This window comes from Heterocephalus glaber, unplaced genomic scaffold (assembly GCF_053883595.1).
Source record: "Heterocephalus glaber isolate CG9 unplaced genomic scaffold, H.glaber_assembly_v1.0 deba00001481, whole genome shotgun sequence".
In the NCBI taxonomy this organism is placed as follows: Eukaryota; Metazoa; Chordata; class Mammalia; order Rodentia; family Bathyergidae; genus Heterocephalus; species Heterocephalus glaber.
The window spans coordinates 47,027,860-47,054,256 of NW_028258317.1; the positions used below are offsets into that span (position 1 = coordinate 47,027,860).

Below are 26,397 nucleotides of genomic sequence, written 5' to 3' on the forward strand. Positions count from 1 at the left end.
AATGAATTTGATGGTTTTTATCTCAAACATATGCACTTGCTAATCCAATTTTTGAGATATAAAACATACTCCACATTTTAAACTCAAATCGCTACTTCACAGTTAAAGAATAACTCATTTGCCTGGACTTGATACTGCTCAGACCTGGTTTGGGAGATGCTTTTATTTCTTTTAAAGTAGCACTGTTCTTTGGCCTTTTTGGCAAGCTCGAGTACTAAGGGGTTAGGCAGTTTTTTGGCTGAGTCTGTTTATGTTTGTTGTAGGTAATGAGTGTTAGGTGATTCACAAAACAAATGGCCAGGTAAACATAAGAGGAAATGATGGGCCCATTGTAAGCGTCTCATTTATGCCTATCCATTTTCCAGGTCCTAGGGTGAGTCAGTGCAGGGCTTTCTGGAAGCACTGAGTCATGAGAAACCTGATGCAGAGAAAAGTTGTCTTTTCGTTAAGCGAGTAGTGGGAATAAGCTAGGTGGCATTTTGTTTGGGGTTGCTCAGGAAAAGCAGAAGGAGGGTATACTTTGCAGCAGTGCTTGTCGAGGGGTTAGAGTCCACAATGACGTGTGTCTGCACAGGGCTTAGTGCTTGCGAAGGGATGTCACACATAGCATCTCACTGACTCTTGGTGGAAAAAAGGGAGGGAGGGAGAGGTGCCTGAACTGGCATTGGCAGCCAAATGATGACAACAGAGACATCTGGAGGTTCCTTTGGTGCCAGTGGCAATGCTCCAACTCTTTTCCCAAGAGCCAAAGTAGCTTTTTCCTCTTTCTCTTTCTGGATCTCTCCACAGGCAGCTGGCCTAGGGTCCAGATATGCTTCACTTAGCCATATATAGGATGGAGCCTATAAAGGATAGGAAATGTCTTGCACTTGCTATACGGATGAATTATCTGTGTCCTAACAGAACTGTTTTAAATGGGAGATGGAGATACTGTGGCTCTGGGTTCTCGTCATAAACTAGAGGCAAACTGTGGCACAGCCCTAGGTATCAGTTCCCCCACCGTCTGTGGGGAAATTTGCCTTGGTGACCTCTGGGGTCCCTTTCATGAGGTCTCAGGCAGTTCCCAGCCCAGGGTCTTCTGTGTAACGACTGAAGATGCTGCCTTTTTAGATTCTTATTCCTGTCATCACGTGCCTGAGCCTCTTCTTCCTTTCATTGGAGATACACACAGTTCTTTCCTCAACCCTTCCTACCTGTGGTATTTCCATGTGTTAACTCTGCGTCTTTCTCTTACTAGTATAATTTAGCTGAAGGCAAGTAGTTTTCCAGTCTGTGTACTGGTAGTTCTTTCGTCAGACATTCTTTGATATCAAAGGTGGGTCATAGGGAAAAAAAATCAGTTCAGATGCCTGAATCGAATCTAGAGAAATTTAAAGCCTTTTACCTTGCTAATTTATTTTTATATTCATATTCATATACAGAGGATGGGGAAAAATATTTTCCAACTAATTCATGGACCTTGTACTGTACATTGTACATGTGTTTTGCACATGCATAGGGATTCCAAGAAACTGCCAAATAAAATGTAACTTTGTTTTCCGCTGTCATTTGTTACCTATGTATTTTTTGTTACCTTTTTCATTTTAAAATAACTTTAAAAGTACAGGAAAAGTGTAAAAATAATACAAAGAATTCCCATATATCTTGAACCCAGTTGCTCTGGATTTTAACATTTTCTTTGATTTTATCTTATCATTCTCACTCTTTGCTTTTCAAAATGTTAAGCATTTTGACCTACATATTGTTTTCCTGATTATCTAAGGCTAAGCTGTAGACATGTTGTCCTACCACTTTGAAATACCTCAGTGCAAATTTCCTAGAAAAGAAAAAATAAAATCCTTTTTCTTTCTGCTTTAGGATCCAACCCAGGGTCACATCCTTTTAATCTTCTTTAATCAGGAATAGTTTCTGAGTGGTTTTTTTTTCTGCCGTATTGACTTAGCATTTTTGAAGAGTACTACTTACTTTGTGGATGTTGCCTCATTGTGATAGATATCTCAAGATATAATGTACGTTCACAGTGTACCAAATGAGGAGGTGTTGATTTGTCTATTACTGGTGATGAGAACTTCTTTTTTTTTTTTTGGTCCCAGGGATCGAACTTGGGTCCTTGCGCTTGCGCAGCAGGCGGCGAAACCAATGAGAACTTCTATTCCTTAGTCAAGATAGTGTGTGCCAAGTTTCTCCACTGTTGAGTTAATTAATAAATATTTTATATCCATGATTTATAAGTGAGTAATAAGTTTTTGACTTGGAGCTTTTTTGAGATTTTAAAAATAGCCTATTCCTCATTAAACTTTACCGTCTGCCTTTAGTTACCGTGATTATTTTCTAACTTCATAATTTAAAGAAATCATATTTTTATTTATATAATATATGAGTTTTAATTTGTTTTTCACTATTATCACATATATTTTGATACTCAAGATGTCTTACATTTGGTCAGTGGGAGGCCTTTCAAGCTGCCTCTTGGATCCATTTGAAATGTCCGTGTCATTCTTTGTGTAATTCCTTACTTTTTAGGCAAAACAAGATGTTCTGGGCTCATCCACTGCTTTCTTGCCCTAGTCCTGGAGTCCAGGACTGGAATCAGCTCCTTTTGGTGGACAGTAAGTGGTATTTAGAAACCGAGATCTGAGAGGTAGGTGTGCTTATTGCTACTGAGGTATCACTGTTTTTTGGTTCTTTCAGCAGGGAGATCTAAGAAATATTAAAAAATAACAATCACACAGCATACATACACAAGCAATTATATCTTTATATACCTATCTATATGTAGCAGTTGAAAAATAAGAGTTTGCATCAGTACCTCCAATTCTAGTCCAACATCACAAGGTTTATTCTTGTTTTGTCCCTTTCCCTGTTTGTATCTTCCTTTTCTCACAATGAGAGCCTTATTCCTGCTGTTCTTGGTATATGTGTCTTCTCAGTTTCCTAACCATGTGGATTGTCTCCCAGCTCCAATCTCTGTGGCACAACATTTGTGCTGGACAGACCTCCACCTTGCTTTGCCCACCTTGGGCCTGCTGCATGTGCTGATTATACCAGCCAAGACTCCACACCGCCCCTCAGCTCAGCTGTGCTAGGTGTGTTTTTAAAAGTATTTCATTAGCAGATGCTTACAATAGTGATTGCTTTAACTAAGGCCAAATTAGTAACTAGTGATTATTATCCATCCCCCTGTTCACAATGGATGTACGAGAAGTGACTAACATCTAAATATTTGAATGATAGTTTGATAAGAGCATTGAGTTTGCTCACATTTGTTAGCGGGCTCAGGAGGTTAGTAGAGCATTTCAGCCCTTTTACTATCTTGACATGTGTAGAAAATGGTGGTATTGTACTTTTCAGCCCTTCGGGTATGTTGACATATATAAAAAGTGGTGATATTTGTATTGCATACAAAGTAAAATGAGCATGACTTACAGTGGATGCAGTCAGTGGGCCTGGGGGTGTGGGATGTTCAGGTTACCTTTGTCTTTTTATACTTGTCATCTAATAAGCTGTGGATTAGAACATGGTACTCCAAAGCTGCTACATTCATTTCAAGACCTAAATCTTGTTTTTGTAGCCTGTGTGCCTGAAGCATAGGTCTCTGTGTCAGATTAAGTAAGATCTAGGACAACGTAAGATGTCTAACAGCAACTCACTGGCTTGTCAGGTGCGGAAACTCTAGGCAATTAGTGGAAATGCTGCTTGACCTCCATTACATGATTGTGACAAATCAACTAGTCAGTTGATTGATTTGTTTTAAATTCATTCATGTATTTATTGAGCATTTATTTTTGAGTTTCTGCTTATATGCCAGGCAGTGTTGGAGATAATAGAGACCTGGTGATTACCAATTTTAGCTCTCATGGGGCTCACATCGTAGGAGGGAGAAAGATAATAAAGAAATAGAGAATGGATTGTTTCAGATAGTTATGAGTGGCGTGCTGGAGGTAGAGCCAGGATGGTTTTTAAGGTGGGTTGTGGTTGGGCTGTTACACTGTGATTTACATTTTTAAAAGATCAGTTTGGTTAGTATGTTGGGCATGGAGTTTTGGAGGCAAAGTGTTGTGAGAGACTGGGAGGAGAAAGATGACGGTTTAGACCCGACTGTCCAGTGTGGTAGCTACTAGCTACATGTGGCTATTCAAATTCAGTTCAAAATTAATCAGCATTACAGTTTTTCTCAGTTGCATGAGCCACATTCAAGTGCTCCATAGAAACATGTGGCTGGTCTCTACTACATCACACAGCACCTATACTGAACATTGCCATCTTTGTAAAATGTTCTGTTGGTTGTGTTACAGGTAGAAAGGAATAGGTGGTCTGAGATAAATTTGGGAATTATCATCAAAGACTTACTGATTATCAGGATGTGGTAGAGGGAGGAGACAGATTGAGGACATGAGGCTTTTTGAATCGAGCAACTGGGTAGATGAATCTCTTGGTCATAGGGATCAGGACATACTATTATGCCATCTCTTCTAGAACAGATACTGTGTTCATCTTAATGGAGATAGAAGGAGAAAGTAAAGTCCATTATGATGAGATTTTCAATCTCACAGCAAATACTAAATAAGTCCCTTATGTTTGTAACTCTCATCTTGTTTTCATTTTAAAGGATCTATTATTGTCTGTTGGTTATTTTATTAAATATGATTTCATGCTGCTGCACAATTTTAATTCCAGGGAAAGCCCTTTGCTTATTTTCATTTTGTTTGAATTTGTGATTTGAGATGCCAATTCAAAATGACCGGAAAATTAGGAGTTATCTTTGCGTAAGAGTTACTTATCAAGGGACAACAGGTTATAGGACCCTGGTCTGAGGCCTCTAACCAGTAAATTAAAGCCTACTTGACTTTTTTGGCAAGACAATGTAGAAAAGGCATAACTATCTATATATTTGGCAAGACAATAGATACAGAATAAAATATGTAGATAACGCATATTTTCTAAAAGAGCAGCTTTGGGTGCTGCAGGTAGCCTGCCCTTGAACCAAGTGCATGTTGTGGCTCCTTTCCAGGAAGGTGGTACTTTCAGACACATGGACTGTGCATGGACAGTATACTGTATGTAAGTGTGTATACTTGAAGTTCTTGAGAAATTTCTGCCAATGTTGCCCTGTTGGAAGGAGTCAGTTGCCTATTAGGGTAAGAGACCACATATTGATAGTTGTCATGGGGCGAGGGGCCTTTTTTAAATGCTACAATATTTTTATGGCTAGTGACCTATAGCCAGGTATGGGGTCTGAGCCAAGTGAATGAGTCTATGTCCATGCTCTGTGTTCTTCCTGGCACACATTCTGAAGTGCAAAATTTCCTTTGACTGCTGAGGTTTCATGTTCACTGCCCTTATGCGTGAAATAGTCCCTGTGGTGCCCTACTCCACACTTCTGGAGCCTCTTTAATTGTTCTGTGGGAGTGGGAGAGCACACAGAGGGGCTCACAAGAGCAAACTGGGGTTGACTCTGAAAATGTGACCCTGTCTTTTGTTCCCTTCATCCTGGCATTTCGGAGAACCATAGCTCCTGGTAGCTGTGAGCCTCTTAATGTGCCTTGTTTCCCCTTTGAATGTTCACTCATTAATGTATTGAAGTCTTCATTCTCTCATGATGTTGGGCAGATCAGATTGATTGCAATTTTCTATTCAGGAGAAGGGTTTTGATTTTTAATGTAATGCATGTGACATGCCTCATCTTCATCTCTTTTTGTGGTGACAGCCCCCTCCCCCACATCCCCACTTGTCAGAACTAGGATGAGTATTTACAGATCTATATCTATGATAAGAATAAACTCAACTAGGAAAGTGTGGAGAGTTTTGAAACTTGAGTTCTAGGCCACATTGGACTCTGAGTGAATTGGAAAGCATTGGCAAATTGGGCTAGAACTAAAAACAAAGAACCCAGGTGTGCATCTCCAAGAATTTATATGTGGCAGCCAAACCTTGGCTCTCTTAAGCCTTTTTTCAGAACCACTGTTGCAGGTCTCTAAGTCCAGTGAATTGGCTGATTCAACCCACATTTTCTTCCTGCATGGAATTAATTTAAAACTAAGGAAAAAAACCTGCCCTGGCATCTGTCTTTTTAAATAGAAGGAAAAGTCAAAGACATTAAAAAAAATCTTTTCTAAGCATATGTGGTGAATTTATGTGGACATGATTTTCACAAACACTAGGAAGGCCACAATGAGAGATTGCAGCAAGCAACAGAGTCCAGCATGAAAAGAATTAGATTTGAATTAAGAATTTCATTAGAACCACTTGATTTTTAAATTCTTGTATATCTGTCCCTATATTGCTGAACAATTTTTGAAAGGATTTTGGAAACAACTGAGTTTGCCTTTCTTTTAAAGACAGGCAAATACCAACCAAGTATTGTCATACTGTTGAAGAAGACAAACACTGAAAGCTGGAACATGACTTTGTAGTAACACAATGTTATGAGGACATTTTGAAGTGGTTAAATTATGTAGACATGTTTTCAGAGTCTAGAGTTTTAAGTAGATATTGGAAATGGAAGTTGATGATGGGAACATTCATTGCATAGAAATTGAATCATAGAAAGATGATTCCATGGCACAGACCCAGGCAATGGCATTATTGTGAAGCTCCAGGGTTTTTGACGCTTGGAAAATGAAAGCAGGGCATTGAAAAATCCAGGAATCTTTTCTTAATAGAGTTGTAATAAGGCCAAATAGATATTTTTCTTCACCATAAATGTTAGGCCATGTTGCACCTCCACAGAACTCACATTCATCATTAACAAAGAAGCAAGCTCTCTCTCCAGCTTCTGAAAGTGAGTGTATATAGAACACGTGCTTATTATTTATATGTATGTGCATCCATATGTGCATACAGGCATACACACAGAGACACACACACACCCCATCACAGGCAAACAGATGACCGACCAGTGACCACTCCATGTAGAAATTTAGACAAGGCCAGTTCTCATTGGAGACTTTCCCAGGTGAAGTTGGAAGGGTTTCACATAGATTAATTTGCTTTTATATAAATCATCTCCTCCAAGGAAGAGGATGGAGGTGATCTCAAAAATTTTATCCTTTTTTCAATCTCTCTGCTCTGCTCTCTGTGAACAGTTCAACCAATACTGTGAGGACAAAACCATTATATTTACTCTTATGACCATAAAGGCCTTTTCAAGTGTAGAACATTGTCCTGTTTACTCTTACTGAAATCTCACAAACAGATGAGGTGGGCAAATATTTTTAAAGTCCAGGTCAGCCTGTTGGTGAATTTCCCCTTAGACAAATGATTAATGTAAGTAATATGGCATTGACTAGTCTTTTTTTTTTTTTTTTTGGTACTGGGGATCGAACTCAGAACCTTGTGCTTGCAAGGCAGGTGGCAGAACCACTGAGCTAAATCCCTGACCCTACTAGCCATTTTTTCCAGCCTACAAAATACACTTTATATTCTAATATTTTTTTCAGCTACACAATTTGTAATCTCAATGGTGATAGAAGCTACAATAGCTAAGAAAACTTTGCTTTTGTTCAAGATGTGAAATTATGAAATAACTTTGGTTTTAGCAAAGAATACAGCATCTTTGGAGATTTTATGAGCAGAGGGAAAGTAACAGATAGCTCTGCCCAAGTTGTCTTAGGTATTTTCTGTGAAGCTTCTCTTATTCCTAGCGTAGGAGCTCATGGAGGGCAGACTTCAGGGGGTTTCTATCCTGGGGCTCTACACAGTCTTGGCACTTGGGGAGATGCTCAGTAGATGTGGAGTGAATTTAATTGCACAACAGAAGACACATTGTTGTAGGTGGAAATTTTGATTGGCTGCTGGTTCTGACACATGTTGTGACACTAAGCAATTCTGAAGATGATTTCCCCCAAAGTTTGTAGAAATTTTCTGCCTGCTGGGGTTAACCATTTGACACATTAATAGCTTTGAAATAGAATATGGGTCAGTTTTGCTGCTTCATCTTTTCCACAAAAATGCATACTTGAAAGCTTTTATGACAAGATAATCAGAGAGCAGAATTTATTTCTGAGCAATTATCCGACTTTCTGTTCAAGTTTGTTCCATTAACTTTCATTATGAGTTTTGTTTGATATGTGCTAAATACAACCTATGCTGGGACAGCAAAAGTTCTGGCCAATGGTACTAGTGCTTTGAAGTGTCACTGAGGCCACGCCCACTCCTCTGTTACTGTCTCCTTACCTTGCTTTATTTCTTTCTTAAATAAGCCTCTCGATCTGAAATTGTTTATGTTGTTGTTGTTAGTTTTTAGATTCTTTTTGCTTACATGTTTATTTTCTGCCTTCCATTTTAAAGCATAAGCTCTACAAAAGCAGTGTACTTAACGTCTGGATCAATACTGGGTCCACTGTGAGTGCATGATAAATGTTTGTTGAAAGAATGAGAGAATTAATAAAAATATTGGCACTGAGAGCCTGTGTGTATTGTTTATTTGATAACAAATGTTTACCCAATTCTTATTATTTGCTTTGTATTCTTCTACATACTAGGATTTTAGTGATGAACAAGATAAAGTTCCCGAGTTTATAGCGCCTAGTGTTGGACTATCCAATATAGTAGTCACTAGCCATATGTGACTATGGAAATTTAGATATAAGTTAAATTAAAATCAAATTAAAAATTCATTTTCTTAGTCATGCCAGCTATATTTCAAATGCTTACATGTAGCTAGTGGCTAACATACTAGACAGTACAAATATAGAACATATCCAACATTGTAGAAAGTTCTATTAGATAGACTTTGTTTAGTGATAAAAACAGATTGACAAATAGGAACTTTAATGGGAGAAGAATATAATAGATGTTGTGTGAAGGATAATTACATTTCAAAGGGAGCATATAGGAGAGGTGACTAGCTTAGATTAGGATGTGGCTGGATTGTCAGGAATGGGTTTCTGAAGGACTTCTTCAAAATGAGTCAAAGAATGCATAGGGATTAGACAGGCTGAAGGAGACAAAAGAAGGTAGTTTTTAAGTCAGAGGAAATAGCTGGAGGAGAAAAGGAATGTGTGGTGTCACTGTGACAAAATATCTGGCACAAACTACTTAAAGAAGGAAAGGTTTCTTTGGCTCACAGTTTCAGTCCACATAGTTCTATTGCTTTTAGGCCTGTGGCAAGGCAGAATCATGATGGTGGAAAGGTGTAGAGGCATAAAGCTGTCTATTTTATGATGGCCAAGAAACAGAGAGAAAGAGGAAGGGCCAGAGAAGGGACCAGGAACTAGTTGTAGTCCTCAAGGTCACGCTCTTAGGAATCACTCTTGTCAACTGGGTCCCACCTCATGTTTCCATCACCTCCCAGTAATGCTATCACATTATAACCTCCTCCATGGCATGAGGCACTGATGAAGGTAGAGTCCTCGTGATCCAGTCACCTTCTGAAACTCTCACCTCTGAGTATGTGAGGCTTTGGGGGGACATTTTAGAGCTACTAGTGGTACCCTGGTCCACAAACTTGATTCTTTTCATGATTTTGGTCACAAACCAGACTGGATGAGAACCAAATCAAATTTCCCTGCAAGGTCAGTATTGAACCTAACCTGGAATTTGATTCAGTTCAATTTTTTGACCAGATCATGGAAAGAATTAAGTTCATGAAAGAGGTACCATTGTATATATAACAAGGGGTCAAAATAGGTGTCTTAATCTGGTCAGCTACAGGAGGCCTGCTGTTTTATTCTGAGATATAAATGAGAATGGATGGATGGCATGTAGGAACAAGTCATGTCTCTCAGGGGGCAGGCTTTTGTGGTTTTATCTTATGCCTCTTCTCAGCCCCAAATTTAAACCATCTCCTAATGAGTCTTCCTGCTTCAAGTTTTGATCCCCCTCATTCATCTACAGCAAATCCCAAGTTTGAAGTGATATTCACTTGCTTAGAACACTTCATTGCCTCCCCATACCACTTATGATAAAGCTTAAAATCCTTGATTTGCTTCTTGGTCTCCTGTAATAAGACCCTTTTATGTTTTTCTGAAACTTCTCTTCATTTCTTACACTGTGACTCATCTGGAAAGATGAACATCAATTCCCAAATGTCTCATATCTCTTGCTTCTTGTCCTTTGCACCTGCAATTTCTTCTGCAGGGAAAGCTATTCCCTTCCCCTGCTTTCCTCCTTGTTTCTGTATTTGTCTTTTTAGACCTGACTGAGAGTTAGCCTCTTCAGGAGCTCCTGGTAACAAAGTCAAGGTGAGGTGTCCCACCTTGGTGCCCTCTGTATTGTAGCATATGTAACACTATTGTTTAGCTTGCTTTTCTGGGCATAACCCTCAGTTCTTGTACTGCAAAAAACCACGTGTCTCATTTCCCACTTTATCCTAAATATCTAGCGTAGTGCCTGGCATATGAAGAGTGTTTAGTGAATATTTTCTTGATAATGAATATATTCCATGATCCATCCCAGTTTCCAAGATGTGATCAGTCACAAGTATGTTTCTAATGTAAACTGTCAACATGGTTGTAGCCTGGTGGAAGACACCCTAAAAACTCAACTGTGGGTGAAGGGCAGAGGTGGAAGTCATCCCATGAAGAATAAATATAAGTGTCCTTTACTTGTTGTTTTACTCATTTTTATACTGAAAATTTGGGAATTAAGGTGTAACGTGCATTATTACCCACCCACTTAAAGCCTACAATCTAATGACTTTTGGTAAATTTACTAAATTGTCCAGCCATTATTGTAATACGCTTTTAGAACATTTTTATTGCCCCAATAAGATTCCTTCTGTGCATTTAGCCCTAGGCAACCAATAATCTACTTTCTGTTTCTAAGGATTTGCCTTTCTGGGCATTTTATACACATAGAGTCATATAATATGTGATCTTTTGTGTCTGGGTTCTTTCACTTAGCAGAATTTCCTCAGGGTTCATCCATTTTGTAATACGCATTAATATCTCATTCTTTGCCAAATAATAATCCATTGTTTTGGTATACCACATTCTGCTTATCCATTCATCAGTTGGTAAACATCTGGGTTGTTTCTATGTTGTCAGCTGTTATGAATAATGCAATTATGAACATTTGCATAAAAGTTTTCCAGTAGATAAATGCTTTCATTTCTCCTGATTAAATTTCTGGGTGGATTTATGTTTAACTGTTTAAGAAATTGCCCACTGTTTTCCAAAGTTGCTGTACCATTTTAGATTTCCACCAGAAATTTATGTGGAATAACTCTTGTTTTTATGGCCTAGCTTTAACCAGGACTGTGTATACTCTTTTATACCATTATCAGATGATGTGCTGGCAGTTAATATACAGTTCTTATCGAATAAGCTGTGTACACTATAGATGAGATGGTGATAATCCTGGATGAGTCTCTTTTTGTACTGCAAGTGAACTTAGGACCCCTCAGAGATACTTTTAGGAGCCTTCTGGAAAACCCACTGCCTGTACCCATTCCAGTGAGAATTCCACTTTGCAGGTCTTGTTAGAGTAGAGCCACGTGGACCTTGAATTACACAAATTACAGAAAATCCGTAAAAATGTACATAAAGGACAGGGAATGGATTTGTACATTTAGCACGATCTGGAATAGCCCATGGAATAGGTTTTTATTGAGCACTTGCTATGTGGACAGGATTAAGGTAATGCTCATGGGACATGGGTGACATAGATGGTCAAGGAATTCAAGCTTATTAGGGAGACCAGTTTTAGTACACAGGAAATCATAGCCAAATCTTGCAAGATAGGGTTTTCTCAAATTTATAAATGTGGTAGCAACTCTGAGCAAAGACTGCTTGTGGGGAGCTTGAAGGGTTAGAAAAGGCTTCCTGGGTGTGTAGGTTTTACCCTGGAAGAGGGACAATGGGAGATGCTCCAAGTGCAGGGCAGCAGAATGGAAGGTTCACCAGTACTTATTAGTGAGACCATGGGCACCTTAATTTGGGCAAGCGAAACTTCATCAGATTATGAAGCTGGGGGCGCCTGTAGGCACTCTTCTTCCTTGGACTAGCAAGATAAGCATTGTATTTCTTTTTGTGATTTGAAGCTCTGTCATTTCCCAGCTTTGCTTATTTTAAACTGAACACTTAAGTTTTCTGGATTGTAAAATTCCTGCCAAAAAAAAAAAAAGTCCAGGGGCAACTCACTAAAGTTTGTTCTTAAGGAAAAAAAAAACAAACAACACTGCTTAGCAGTCATAAATAGCTTACTGGATATGAATTTAAGCAGGCCAAATTTGAAATTCTATTCTAATTCAAAGCATGTTGCACAGGCCTGTTTTCAGATTGGCAATTCAAATGCTTTCCCAGATATTACAGGAGGATATTAAGATAAACTAAGGCCACCGCAAAATAGGAAAGGCAATTGGATGCCGAACCTCACTGATAACAAGGGGCACGATAAACTGATGGTTACTTTCTGGTTGGGTTGTTCATAGATGGAATGATTACCCACATCACAAATCCTTTATGTATTACAAAGCTATCATAATAGGTACTTTCTGATGTTTTCTCAAGAAGGACTGTAAGGCTTCTGTTACTGGAATTAAGCTGATTTATTAAGGCTTGAGTTAACTAAGGTATATACTGTTCTGAAGAAGGCTTCTTTCATTCATTAAATACTTACAGGGTACCTGACATGTGTCAGGCATTAGACTAGCAATGGAGATACCAAGCTGAACAAAACATCATCCCCACATTCCACAAAGTATATACCTTACTTTGTCGCCAAGCTGTAAACTGATATTGACAGAAAACATGGATGAGATGATGAGATGAGATGTCTTGTCTTCTTTAGGCCTGAACCACGGACTTCTTTGCCACCTTCACCTAGAGCAGTGGTTTTCAACTGGAGGTGATTTTGTCAACACTTGGTGTTTGGTGTTATGGTTTGGGTTTCGATGTCCCCAGAGCAGTCATAGATGGGTGAGTGTAGACTGTATGATACTAGGATTAAGGGCGTGTGATTATTAAGCCACTACACGTGAGTGATTGGTTTGGCATCGCCCTAATCCGGGTAGTCTGAATAAGATAAAAGGAGCAGAAAGACATTGTTAAGGCCCCTTGTTGCTTTTTGTACCTTCTGGCCACCATGAACTGTTGCTTCTCTACCATCCTGCCTTGGAGCCAGTCGACTGCGGACTGAAATCTCTACAAACTGTGAGCCAAATAAGTCTTTTCCCCTTTAACTTTGAGCGTCAGGTATTTTGTCTCAGCAACGAGAGAAAAGTAACTAACACACCTGGAAACATTTTGATTGCCATAGCTTGGGGGATGCTACTAGATTTGGGTGAATAAAGGTCGAGGTGCTGCTAAGTATCCTGAAATACACAGAACAGTTCCCCATAACAAAGTATTATCCAGCCCAAAATGTTGATAGCACAGAGATTAAGAAACCCTGGCAGGGGCTGGGGATTTAGCTCAGTGGTTTCGCCACCTGCTCCGTAAGCACAAGGACCCAAGTTTGATCCCTGGTACCAAAGAAACCCCCCCAAAAAAACCCCTTGCATAGAGGAACATAAAAAGAGAGGAATCCTACAAAGCCTCTTATCATGAGCCTCTTTTTGACAAATATTGTGATTAACATTGGAGAAAGTGAAATTAAATGAAAGTGATTTATAAGACCAGAAAAGGACAGCAGATGCAATGAGAATAAGCCAGACTTATCACCAATGGAGTTTGTGTTTGGGAAATAAAGCCAATCTTAAGAGAGTTTCTCTAAATAGAGGTTCTTTGACACTTGGGGGTAGAAGGTTTCTCTGGGTGTGGAGTGTTCTGTGAATTGCAGGATATTTAGCATTTCTGAAATGCACTCACTAATGTCAGTAATATGATCTGGCATTCTGACAAACTCGGGGACATCATGTGCTTCCAAATCCCCCAGAAGGGAGATACCAAAAGCCCCTGTTGAGTATTTCCTTCAAGGAAGGAAAATTCAACTAGAAACCGGCATGTATGGATTCTCGATGAACTCAGTGACTCTCTTTGGAAGTTCTTCTACTTCTTTGAGCCACATACTTTTATCTGTCTTCAAAGTAGAACATGGACATCCATCTTAGTGTAAGAAGAAAATCTTGGAAATTCTGTAACTTTATTTTTCATGTCATCTTTTAAAACGGTGTATTTTTAATGTTTTAAGACATATCTGGTCTGGGTAGTGGCCTGGGTAATTTATATAAAAATGGGCGTACATTTGTGAGAAATGTGCTCAGTAGCATTTCATTGACCAGGTCAGAGAAGTCAGGGACTCAGGCCTTCTGACACTCTATGTTATGGAAAAGAGTACCACAGAAGGTTGGGGGCATTCTAGCCATGGATTCACCCCCAACCCCCACTGAAGGGCACAACAGGGTGATGGACATCGGTGTCGCAAAGGAGCCACCCACTGAGTTCCACCTCCTGGCATTTGGAGAATGACATAGGGTTTTGGGCAAAAATTGACATGTTCCTTGTCACATGGAGTCAGAATTTTAAAAAACGGCAAGCCACCAGGGTTTTTCAAATTATTCTCTACATGAGTGTGGAAAATACTATTCCCTGACAGAAAATTTGATTCTCACTTGACAAAGAGCATGGGGACATGGTTGAATTGCATAATCGCCTCTCACAAAAGGGCCCTGAGAAGAAAGAGTGTCTTCCAGTCTTGCCTACTCCAGCATGAGCAGAATAGCACACTTGTTTTCAAACACTCAGGCTTCACTGCGTTGAGCAACATTGTATGACTTTATATTCTTAAGACCACTATCTGGAAGTTGCTCAGGGGCATGGTCCTTGCTCAGTCCCTCTCCATTGACGTCAGGCCGTACTGCACCGAGATATGCCTAGTGAGGTCCAGAACTTGTCCACGGCCATTGCTGTCTCAAGATTTAAGCTAGAAATCCTCTCCGTTCCCCGTGCTTGATACCCTTAATTATCAGCTCTCCTCTTGCCATTTAACTTAAGGGAATGCATACTTATAGTAATATAAAGCAGTCATAGTTTAGAAATCAGCTAGTTTCTCAGATTACTTACATGTGGTAAGAATCTGCTTTGACAAATAAAAGCTCTTCTCCCAATGGACTGAACCAAAAATGAAAACTATGGGCCTAGTTAGGCCTGCTCTTGGCAGGGAAGGAGGTTAATGCGCTGTTAGAACAGGAGTAACTTGGCTGTTGGTGTGCAGATGGTTGCTGAGGTCACACACACTAACTGTGCTGTTTTAAGTGCCCTGTCACCGCTGCCCCCAGCTTTGCTTGAGAGATGTATGGTATTCCCATGGTAGTTAAGGTAGAAGTACTTTAGCCAGACAAAGTTAAAGTCATAGAATCAGTGACCTAAAAGTGATCTTAAAAAAATCTTAACTTGTCAGCCTCTCCCCGGAAGCAGTGTGGTGGAATGGGTAAGGGAGTGGGCCTCAGGCCAGACTGCCTGCTCTGAATTTCCCCTTTGCTCCTCATCGCTGTGTGACCATCGGCCACCTGTTCATCCCCTCTGATGCTATTTCCTCATCCACATGCAGGCACAGTGAGAAAGATGACGCTTATGTTATAGCATTGCTGTGATGTTTAAATGCATTATTATCTTGAAGATTTTATTATGTATATGATACCTAGTAGTAAGCTATTATTATTAGCTACAGTTATTAACTTTAAACACAATTAATCATGAATCTTCCTAGAGTTGTAACTTGTCTCTAAATGACTCCATAAGCATAATTTTGAGATAAAGGCTTAATGAAAACATGCACATTTTAATATGGCAAATGGTTCTTTTGCATCTGATTGGGGAGCACAAATTACTGATGATTATGTATTTTTGGCAGAATGAAAATTCCTAAAGTGAGAGTGTTCCCCTTGCTGGGTTGATTATTGAAGAATATTTTGTGTGTACCTCTAAGTTTAGGTAGGGCCAGCAGAGTCCATGTCCCCTCCTTACAGGGGAAGGACAAAGAAGGGCAACTTCAGCAAGAGGGTGCTCTGTGTAGGAAGTGCATTTGGGGTTAGAACATACCCTCAAATGGGATTACAGGAAGAGGTTATCGGTTATTCACTGTATATCGTTATGAATGTGGAAGTGTGACACGGAGGTAGAAATTAATGTAGTGGCTTTCCAGGGGCCCTCTGCTCTAGCAGTTTTGTAATTTTAAAAGGGCAAGCTGCCTTTGTTGGCTTTCAGTCCCTTTGTCTCCACAAAAAATGTATTTGGTTTCAGGGGGAATGAGTGTCCAAATAAGGGTGTTAATTAAGCAATTGTTTGTCCTTATCACGGATTTGAGCCTCTCTCCCTCTTCCCAGCACAGTGTGCCAAGTATCTACATTAAAATGTGAAAACTATGTTATTAATCTCTCAATTGTTCCAAGATTTGACAGGTCACATTTCAGTAGACAGTTAAGCAGTTCAGTGGTAGTGTAAATTGACCCAGAGTCCATATCTATTAAAGATCTTCATTCAGGCAGTTACCACAATTCTGCATTTTTCACAGGTAGATCATTTCATTTATGGATGGTTCAGACTCCTCATTACACCTGAGAATTTAAGGTCGAGGTGCTTGGTTCCTTCAACCCAAAGACATGCTGTGGGAGAGAGTGTAAAGTAGTCGCTCATTTCATTGACCTCAGAGGTCAGGGAACATGGTGGTTTCCTTGAAAGTCCACTGCACATATGTTGTCTGGAATTTCTCTAAGCCGTTCATAAAGGTACGTCTACATTTTCTATTGGCAGGCATTCTGTGTTTTATGTTATTATAACTTTATGTTGGGAATAGTTTTATTTGTAGAAAATAAATCAAGGTTAGAAGATGCCAGCCAGTTCTCTGTATATTGGAATTTAATGAGTAAGATCCTCTGTGAAGCAATCCTTAAGTACTTTTTTTGGAAAGCCCTCATTATAGCTCTCCTGAGCTTGCTTCTTTGCAGTACAAAACACTTTAATATTTAAAAAAAGTAAAAATACAAAATCATAACTCATTTGCAAATGCCCTTGATTGCCTCTTAGATCCCCTTTTGTGGACAGTCTTGTAATAGACTTCCTTAGGTCCAGGGACGGGCAAGCATTGACTTTCCTTCCATAATTTGAAAATGGAAGGATCTTATACAATTGCTTGCTTTCTTTCCCAGACCTTCAACTTTCCTCCCCTTTAGATACTTCTGGCAGGTATCAAATCTGGTTCAGCTATCTCGTATCTTGACAGAAACAACCAAGCAAACAAGCAAACAATTAAACTGAGCTAAACTTAGACTAGCTGTTCTTCTTTGTCCATACTTGATCTTTCTTTGAAAGCTACCTCAGCTTTTCCCTTTCATTTCTATACCTTAAAGGGAAACCATCCATATTTCATGGGTCTCCCAATCCATGGAAACTGCTTTCCTCAAGGTTATTGCTGACCCTACCTCAGCTGGAATTCTTTGTGTGGCCTTGGTGAACCAACTCTAACCAGCTTAATAATAATGGGACATTCCTAGCTCATGAAGATCTTGAAGTAAATGAGGCTTGGATTCACTTCCTGAAATGATTCATGGAACACCTGGATTCTCCGTGTGAGCCCGTACATGGGCTTCACCTTTAGGCTGCTCTGTGTCACCCACTTACCTTTCAGCCCCTCCACCTGTAGCTGAAGACTCTCACCTCTTATAGCAGTGAGTCTGTAAGCTCCAGATACCACATCTTCACCTCAAACCTTTCAGGGAAGGGAGAAAAAAAAAATCTATTTCTCAGAGTCCCCAGCAAGTAACTCCTCATATTCTATTGACTCTGCTTGTGTTCTTATCTGTGCTTGAACCAATCTATCACACTGGCCAGGGGCTATAGAGTATGGATATTGGTTAATGCCAGTCATGGGCCCATCTTTAGATCTGCTGCTGAGATTAGTAAGTTCAGATCAGGTGACTGAGAGTGGGAGAAGAGGCAAATTGGGATGCTGTTAATGAAGAGCAATTGTCTTGGGTAACAGAAGTGGCTGCTGTCTTTGAAATGGTCATGGCCTTTTCTTTCTTGAAATTGAAACTCCATTCTTTGGTATCAACTACCTTCTGTCTTGGTATCTCTGACCTCCCTGGCTCTCTGAATCTTTCTGGGCTCTCATACATCAGTTTTTTGGGGAGAGGGGGGTGAACTCCTCTTACTGTTTTTGTCAATCAGCATTGGTTTCCCCAGAATGCAGTCTTTCTTCTTACACCTCTTGCTTTTCATTGGTTACTTTCATGTTTTAAATCTTCTCAGTTTCTGCTCAAAGATTAACATAGAGTCTCCCAATCTCAGACATAATGAGTTGAAAACATATCAAATGTTTGCATGTACAAAAGTCAAACTGGAAGGCATTGAGATGTATGTGAAAAATTGTTATAAAATCTCTAATTACACTTTTTCTTTTAGATAGTATCTTCATTCAGAAGGTATTTCCAGAATAGGAAACCTGTTTTCTTGAATTTAGTGCTTTTTCTGCATAATAGAGCTTGCTTTTGTCAGTTTAAATCCAGTGACTACCTGACATTTTAGTAATTTCTGACTTCTCTGAAGCGTACGTATGTTTCTTATTAATATCCGTACTTTAATGTTTTTATCTCTCCATCTTTTGTTGCTATTAAAATCAAAAGGCCAAAATGTAATAAATTCCAGTAGTCACACAATTGTACAAAACATTATTGGGTGAAGATCTTGCTGTTACTGCCAGAACTGAACATCTGGCTGATAAGTACAGTGGGGTTACCATGTGATTGATCAGAATGTCTGTTAATCAGCTAAAGATCCAAAGTGCATATATGGCACATGGAAAGTGATTTATGGATTTTTAGTATACTGTGTGCAGCAGTGCAATGAATCGGGCCTTACTGCAGCCTGCATTTTTAGCCTGTCTTGTCCGTTCACCTCTAGGACATCACCATAGAAATGACTTCAAGGGCATCTCATTACACCAGTTTCACTCCTGCATTCTTCAGCATAGGTGGAGATACCACCATCCTCCCTGGTTATTTAAAACAGAAACCTGAAATTATCTCCAACACAATCTTGGGTCTCAGCCGCATACTCTTGCTCCTGTGTCATGATACTGCCCTGCACTCTCCATCCGTATGACCCCTGCCCTAGTTCAGCCCCATGTCGTTTTTCAGTTGGTATGGTCTATTGCAGAAGCCATCTTCCTGCTCTTCCTTCTTTAATCCATCTTCTATGCCAGCATTGAGCAATTTCTATAATGGGCCAGATACTAAATATTACAGGCTTTGAGGGCCATATGGTCTCTACTTAACTCTTAACTCATTGTCATTACTTAACTCTGCCTTTGCCATTGTAGCCTTTGACGCAATGTAAACAAATGAGTGTGGCCTGTCCTCCCATAAAACTTTATGTGACCATTACATGTTGTGTGCATGTGCCAAAATATTACACTTGACCTCCAGAAATATGTACAATTAGTATATTACAATTGAAAAATTTAAAAAGAAACTCTGTGGAAACCAAAATTTGAATTTCATGTAATTTTTCTGTTTCACAAAATATGAATCTTCTTTTCATTTTTAAAAAACCCTTTAAAAATGTAAAGATCATTCTCAGCTTACAGGCCAAATAAAAGTCCTACAGTCTACACTTTGCTGACCCAAGTTCCACTTACTTACTGGAATGAGCTAGCCAAAAAATGAATCTGAACATTTTCTTTGAAAGCTTGAATCCATCAAAGGTTGTCAACAGGGTCTGAAAGAATAAGGTCTATCTTGCTCAAGATGGCCTATTGGTTTCTTTGTGATGAGAGCACTAGCGTCATATCTTGCCAGTTATCATATGCTGCCCTGCATGCTTCAGAATACTGAGTTCTTTGCAGTTTTCTGGACACACTGAGCTATTTTCTTTCAGAGGCCCTGATCTCTCTTTCTGGAATATCTTCCTTTTACCTTTATCCTCCTCCCCTTTCTTTATAATGTATTAGAACTGTTTATTTGCTTCACTAAGAGATTTCCTGTACGCAGGACAATGTCTTACTCCACTATCCTATCATCTCACTTCTAGCTGGTGTGCTGCTCAAGTAGGCACTTAATAAATATTTGCTGAATGCATGAATGGACAAATGAATGAGTAGAATGCTACTGATAAATGAGCCAATTTTGCTAACAGCTCTGACCAAAGTGTTGATGACTTCATGGATTGAAACCAGTACAGGCAGTTCTTCATAGGAATGGGTTGGGTTCCTATGGTTGGTTTGTTGGTTGGTTGTTTAAAACTTGGAATGCATTTTCTCATATACATGATGTTATGAATTATATTTGACTGTTCAGCCTGGTCCACAAAAAGATTATTAGATACATAATGTTGCTGAAAATAATTAGAAAACTGAGGTGTTAACCTTTTACATTTTATTAAAATATTTTAATAAATTGATCCCATGTAATTTTTAAAAAGCCCTTCCTAGCTTTGTATTAATACTGTAAATTAAACAAGACTGAAACCTATTAAAGGAATAGTGTGGATAAAGAAGGTGGATGGAGAGATTCAGAAAAATTCTATGGAAAAACAGAATTTTTAAGACAGTGAGATCTGTTCTTTATTCATTATACTTCAAAATTCATAGTTTTCTTTGCTAAATGATTCTTTGATAAATGTTTACCACAAGAATCTGCTTTGAAGTCATTAGAGACATCGTGCACCTTTTTGGGGACCCAAATGTAAATATACATCAACACATTTTAGAGGCAAAAAAGGGAAAAGAAAACAATAACATAAAACTTAACCATTTACTTTTAACTTCCTTTAACACAATTCCATTTATCTTGATTTTATTTCCGTTTGGTTTAGCAATATTGTCTTTCCTTTTCTTCCTTTGTCTGCTCATTATCCTCTCTGAATGGTTAATGCTTTTTTTTTTTTGGTACCGGGGATCGAACTCAGGTCCTTGCGTTTGCGCAGCAGGCAGCGAAACCACTGAGCTAAATCCTTGGCCCTGTTAATGCTTTTCTTGTCTTTAATTTCCATGTATGTTGTCTAGGAGGACAGGTAGGCACTTTTCATTTCTTATTTGACTTGTTTGTTAAGTCTTTCCTTTAGTCTACATCTACTTATTTAAATGGTTTCTAAATGTAAGGCAGGAGTTCAGGCTTTCTGGAAGTTAGGGAAAATGGTTTGGAAAGACAAAGGGGAGTTAATTGGAATGAAAGGAAGCTTGATGTGAAAGAACAAGGCTTGATACTTAGAAGCCATGAAGATACAGGTCATTCTTGGTGATGTGTTTACACTTAAAAATTGTGCACATTAACAGAAAATTTTCCTGCAGACAAGTTTCCTTTTAACCTCCCCTCTTGCAGATGAAATATATGTCCAGATTTTACTTCATGTGTATGTGAGCATATATTACTAATAATAACTTTTACAAAACAAGCATTGTCCTTTACTTCATCAATTCTGAACTTCTCAAATGAAAGTACTCCATTGTTTTGGTGTATCACTAAGAAAGAATAAACTTCCACTCAACTTTGACACTCTGTGTCAGGTATGCATTCAGATTGCCCTGCTATATCTGTTCTCCACCCTGCTGTCTTCCCTGGAAGATCTTGTCAGTAGTCTCTCTTGTCTTCTGGCTTCCAGTTGGGTCTGGCCAGTGGGAAACCTGTGCAAGACATTGAGGGAAGGAGAAGAGTGAGAAGGGATGATTTTGTATTGTACCTTTGTCCCTGAAGCATGCCTTGTGCTGAATGTGCTCCAAGATTGAACACTTTCTTACCTACACTGCTGACTCTCTCCATCCTGGCCTTTACTTTTATATACTTAGTCCTCTTGTTAAACTTCCTTTGTAGAACCTTATTTGTTTCCTTTTGGGACTGTGACTGATAACATAAACCATCAGTTGTAAGGCATATTCTAATTGCCAAGATATTAAAATGTGTTGCTCTTTGAATTAGTGCTGTTTCCTCCCTCCCGTACTAGTATATATGGGTATGTGAGCACAAAGGCTTGCATGTGGATGCTGTTATGAATAACAGTGGTATTATTCATAATAGCAAAAAACAGAAACAGCACAAATATCAACTAGGGAATGGATAAACAGAATGTGGTGAATCTATACGATAAAGTACTATTCAGCAACAAAACAATGAATTCTGAAACATGCAACAGCACATGCAAGCCTCAGAAATATAAGTGAAGGAAGCTGGGCACAAAGACAACATGTTGTGCTTTGCATTCTTTATTGGTATGAAATGTTCAAAAAGTCAAATCAGGGGCCAGGGATTTAGCTCAGTAGTTCTGCTGCTTGCCTTGCAAGCGCAAGGTCCTGAGTTCGATCCTCAGTATCAAAAAAAAAAAAAGTCAAATCAGTAGAGACAGAACATTGCGTAATGGTTGCCTAGGGTTGGGAATGCGAAACAGGATTATAGATGGGCACTATGCTTCCCACTGGAGTGATGGCACAGTTCTAATCCTAGATTATGATGCTCATTACATAATTCAGTTGTACACTTATGGTAAAAAAAAATTATACATCAGGAAAGTTGTTTTTGACAAAGTACACATTAGATATCTTTTTATGTCAGTAAATATAGCTCTAACTATAACTTGTACATCTAAATAACTTGAATTAGCTTTTGTAGCTGATTCTCTGTTTTACTGCCATGAAATATGGATGGATTCCATGGCATAAATCTACTTGCATAAAGGCTCTTATCAGAAATTGTTACAGGGGAGAGTTAGTATCCACAGCCGAAAGATCTACTGTCCCAAGTGTCTCCAGGCCTTTCCTTGAGCCAAGGGCTCCCCTTGCTGGAATGTTTCCCCTGCATGCTGTGCCAGCTGGATTGCTCTTCTTTTCTCTGGCATGCAAACAAATTATTTATGCTTCTTGCAGAGCAGTTCTGTCTTCATCTGTCAATGAGGACTGATTCTAGTGGTTCCTTCATCTCAGATACCTATCCAGGCACTTTCACAATAAAAGCAAGTGTTGGGAGTATTCTATTACAGATGCTAAGAAAAATAAAATACTATTATTACATTCTTTATTTGATTGCTGTGTGGTATTTAATTTTATTGATAAGGTAAACTTCTTATCAGATTTTTTCCTAAACAGCATCCTTGTTCAGTTACATATCTTCATGCAAGGATGGTCAGCCCCAGTGTCCCAGATGTAGGTGATGCCTGGCTGATACTCACAGATGCTCAGGGGAACACTTCTGAATGATGCTTGTGGCAAGGAGCTTGTCTGCAGCCGTTCTCATTACCATCCAGGAAAAGTATCCCAAGGATGTTCACTGCTGGTCTTCTGATCATCTTCCAGTAGGACAGACACCTGCTTGTGCTGAAAAGCTTTACTTAGCTCATCCTGCTTATTGGGGTGACACTGTGCTTCAACTTCAACACTGAAGGGCACTCAGCAGACTGCTTATACCCTACCTCCCACATAGAGAGTGGTGTTCATGTACCCAAGTAGATGGTGGCTGTCATGAAGCAGAAAGGATCTGTACTTGTGCTTGGGTGGATCTGACGTTTTATTCATTGGCTATTTGCCCCCTGCTACCTCACCACCTCCCGGGTTGGGATGGTGGTGAAACTTACCTCTAAGTTTTTGACTATCCATCTTGTAGCTCTTACATATCTAAAACAAAATCAGTGCCCACCAAGGTACCTGTTCATTTGCATGTAAGATAGAGATAGGATTTTATGATTTTTTAAAAAATCTGCTAAAATTTCCTTAAAGAAAGGAGAGTAGAAAAAAGTTAACATGAGTGAGAACTGTTCTCTGTTGGAGCAGGAAGTGCACAATGCTCTGATTAAAATTGGAGAGAGTTTCCAGAAAAATGTTTCTGATGATAGGCCTGACATTTATTGAGTGCCACCTGTGTGCAGTACTGAGAAGTACAGTAAGTCCCTTACTTACAAATGAGTTTCGTTCTTGGAGAACATTCGTTAAGTCAGATTCATTCATGATCCACAATAGAGAGAGTCTTACACAGTACACCTGTAAATCTTATACAGTGCACTTGTCAAAGTTTGCAACTTGAATATTCGGAAGTCAGGGAGTTACTGTACGTCACAGGTATGTATTTCATTTGATCCCAAAATAACCCTAAAAATTTATGCAGGGGAGTCCTCATGGGTAATGAGGCAGCTAAGGCCTAGAGCAGCTGAACAGTCCAAGCATGCACCCTGAGTGAGGAAGAGGTAGAAGCTGAGTTCTTTTTGCTATATTACAATGTTCCCTGCACCTCAGTGGGTAGGCAAGGGGAGCCATATGGATGAGATTGGGTTGTTGCTGACTGAGGACTGGAGTAGCTTTGGAGATCATTCTGTTTGGAATCTCTAAGTCTCCCCAGCCCCCACCCTCTCCTTGTGTATGGTCCCCCTGCACTCCCACACCCTTCTGTGTCCATAGGATTCCTCACTGACTCTCCCCAGCTCAGCCTTGACATAGGTAACCACTGGAAGCTCAGAGCTGGGAGGGAGTCACTAAATCAGGTATCCATCAGTTGGCAAACACAGTGTGTTGCAGGTCCAAGAAGATGATGCAGGCTCATGGAGAAATGTCTTTTAAATTTCAAGCCTTTTTATTTCTGTTACTAGAAATTAATTTTAAATGATTTTTTAAAAAGATTATTTTTCTTCTCTATGGGAGATTGTGTACTGAGTTAATAATTAGAGAGACTTAATACATAGGATTCCAAATAATTTATCTTCTAAACAATGCTTTTGAGAGCGAAACAGGACTCTATTAATACGCCAGAACATCTCCAATGAACAGGAATGTATAGCTACCTACACAAGGGAATTTTAAACCTGAACATCTTTGAAAGCTGGGGACTACTTGCACATATTTTGTAATTTGGAGACAAGTTGTTTTAGGTAGTGTCTCAGTAATTTTAAAGAAAATATATGCATGTCTCCAGGGCAAACTTCGAAACAGGGAAAGAAGAGTAACTTTTGGTTTGCTCATTATTAATAGCCTCAGTGCTTCTAAATTACCAATAAATCTCTGTCTGGATCACACATTTAGGTTCTGTCTTTCATTTGGAAAACTGCAAACTATCCAAATATAAACATCCTTAATGAAGTACTAAGATACTGAGATGAAACAATGTCCAAGGTGTGAATTCTTGCACCATCCGTAACTCAAACTGTTAAGTGTGACTTTTTGTGATTGCAGGATGGCTGTTTGCCAAGTTGTATAACACAAACTCTGGTAATTGCAGCCCTAAATAATTCATATTATCTTAAAATATCTATTTTTAAGTTAGTAGAAACAGTAAAATAACTCAAATAGTAAATCTCTTCTTCCATTTTAAAATTTATTTAAATAATTGTTTTTTTGTGCTAAATACCTTCCAAGATGTTTGTTTCTTTTGTCAGTGATTTTTATGAAATATTAATGGATAGTGAGTGGGAGGGGCAGTAAATGAAAAATATCTTAGTGAAAGTCTTCTGATCAACCTGTAACTATTAGAAATAATTTTATGCATTTGACAATGATGCCATTAACTTCTGAATTCCTATAGGAAATTTGGATATATAGTCCTCTATTTTTTTTATCAAAAACTGTGATTCCTTTGATATAGGTTATATTTGCACTTGCATGTTTGGAATACCTAAGGTATATGTTGGTCAGGCCCTAGGCAAAACCATGAAACAAGCATTCAGCAGCACTCATTTATTTAGCTGTCTAGGCACTGGATACTTCTAGCTGTATATCCATCATCCTCCCCTCTTCCTTTTTTGGACTGGAGTTTGGACCTAGAGCCTTGCACATGCTAGAAAAATGCTCTTTCGCTGAGTTGCATCCTCAGCACTTTTAATTTTTTGAGATAGGCTCTCACTAAATTGCCCAGGCTGGCCTTGACCTTTGGATCTCCTGTCTCAGCCTCCAGAATATCTGAGATTACAGGTGTGTGCTGCCATGCCTGGTTAGGTGTAGATTTTTGTATGTATTTCCTCTCTTTGCTCCAGCTTGCTCTTTTCCTGTCTCATTGCTTCAGATCTCTAGTCAACATAAAACTGTTAATAAGTGATAATGATTCACATTAGCTCCTATTTAATCTCTTCCACCCTTTCTGTAGGATATCTTTGAGAAAAGTCACCTGGAAGAGTGAGTAGCTATGTCAGGTACTGTAGCAGAGTAAATTGTGAGGCAGAAGTTTTAAGGGCAGGGCTGGGTCTTCCTCAGCACCTCACAGATCTTCTTGTGCTAGTGTTCACCTGCCTATCTGGCACATATGCAACTAGCCAGGGACATTCTAGTTCACTCAGAAATAGGAACGTATCTTTAAGAATAAGCAGTCCCATGAAAAGCTGTGCTGAAATGTGAGGCTTTTGAGAAAGGACGAAATAATTGCTAGCTTCGCTCCGTAAATCACTATATTTCCCTGAAGGTAGTGATAATCAATGTGCTTTGACTCTCAGCTTCAGCTGGAAGGATCAAGGAAGAAATATTTGATTCAGCTCATCCAGGACCCAAGCTGTGATGCGAGTTAGTGAATTCTGAGAATGGCGGATACATCTGCTGGAAACATTCAGCATTTGGAAT

At 39.2% G+C, this 26,397-nt stretch overlaps 1 protein-coding gene and 1 pseudogene across 3 annotated transcripts in view; both read left to right on the forward strand.

Annotated features, from left to right (window-relative positions):
- Glis3 (GLIS family zinc finger 3) overlaps positions 1-26,397 on the forward strand; it is a 466,502-nt gene that overhangs the window by 62,529 nt on the left and 377,576 nt on the right. The window lies entirely within an intron of this gene.
- LOC147825936 (melanoma-associated antigen 10-like) overlaps positions 1-26,397 on the forward strand; it is a 136,153-nt pseudogene that overhangs the window by 48,621 nt on the left and 61,135 nt on the right. Inside the window, exon 2 of the transcript XR_015440094.1 lies at positions 1-26,397. This exon is cut by the window's left edge and continues 39,510 nt beyond it; it is cut by the window's right edge and continues 61,135 nt beyond it. The product of XR_015440094.1 is annotated as a melanoma-associated antigen 10-like (transcript).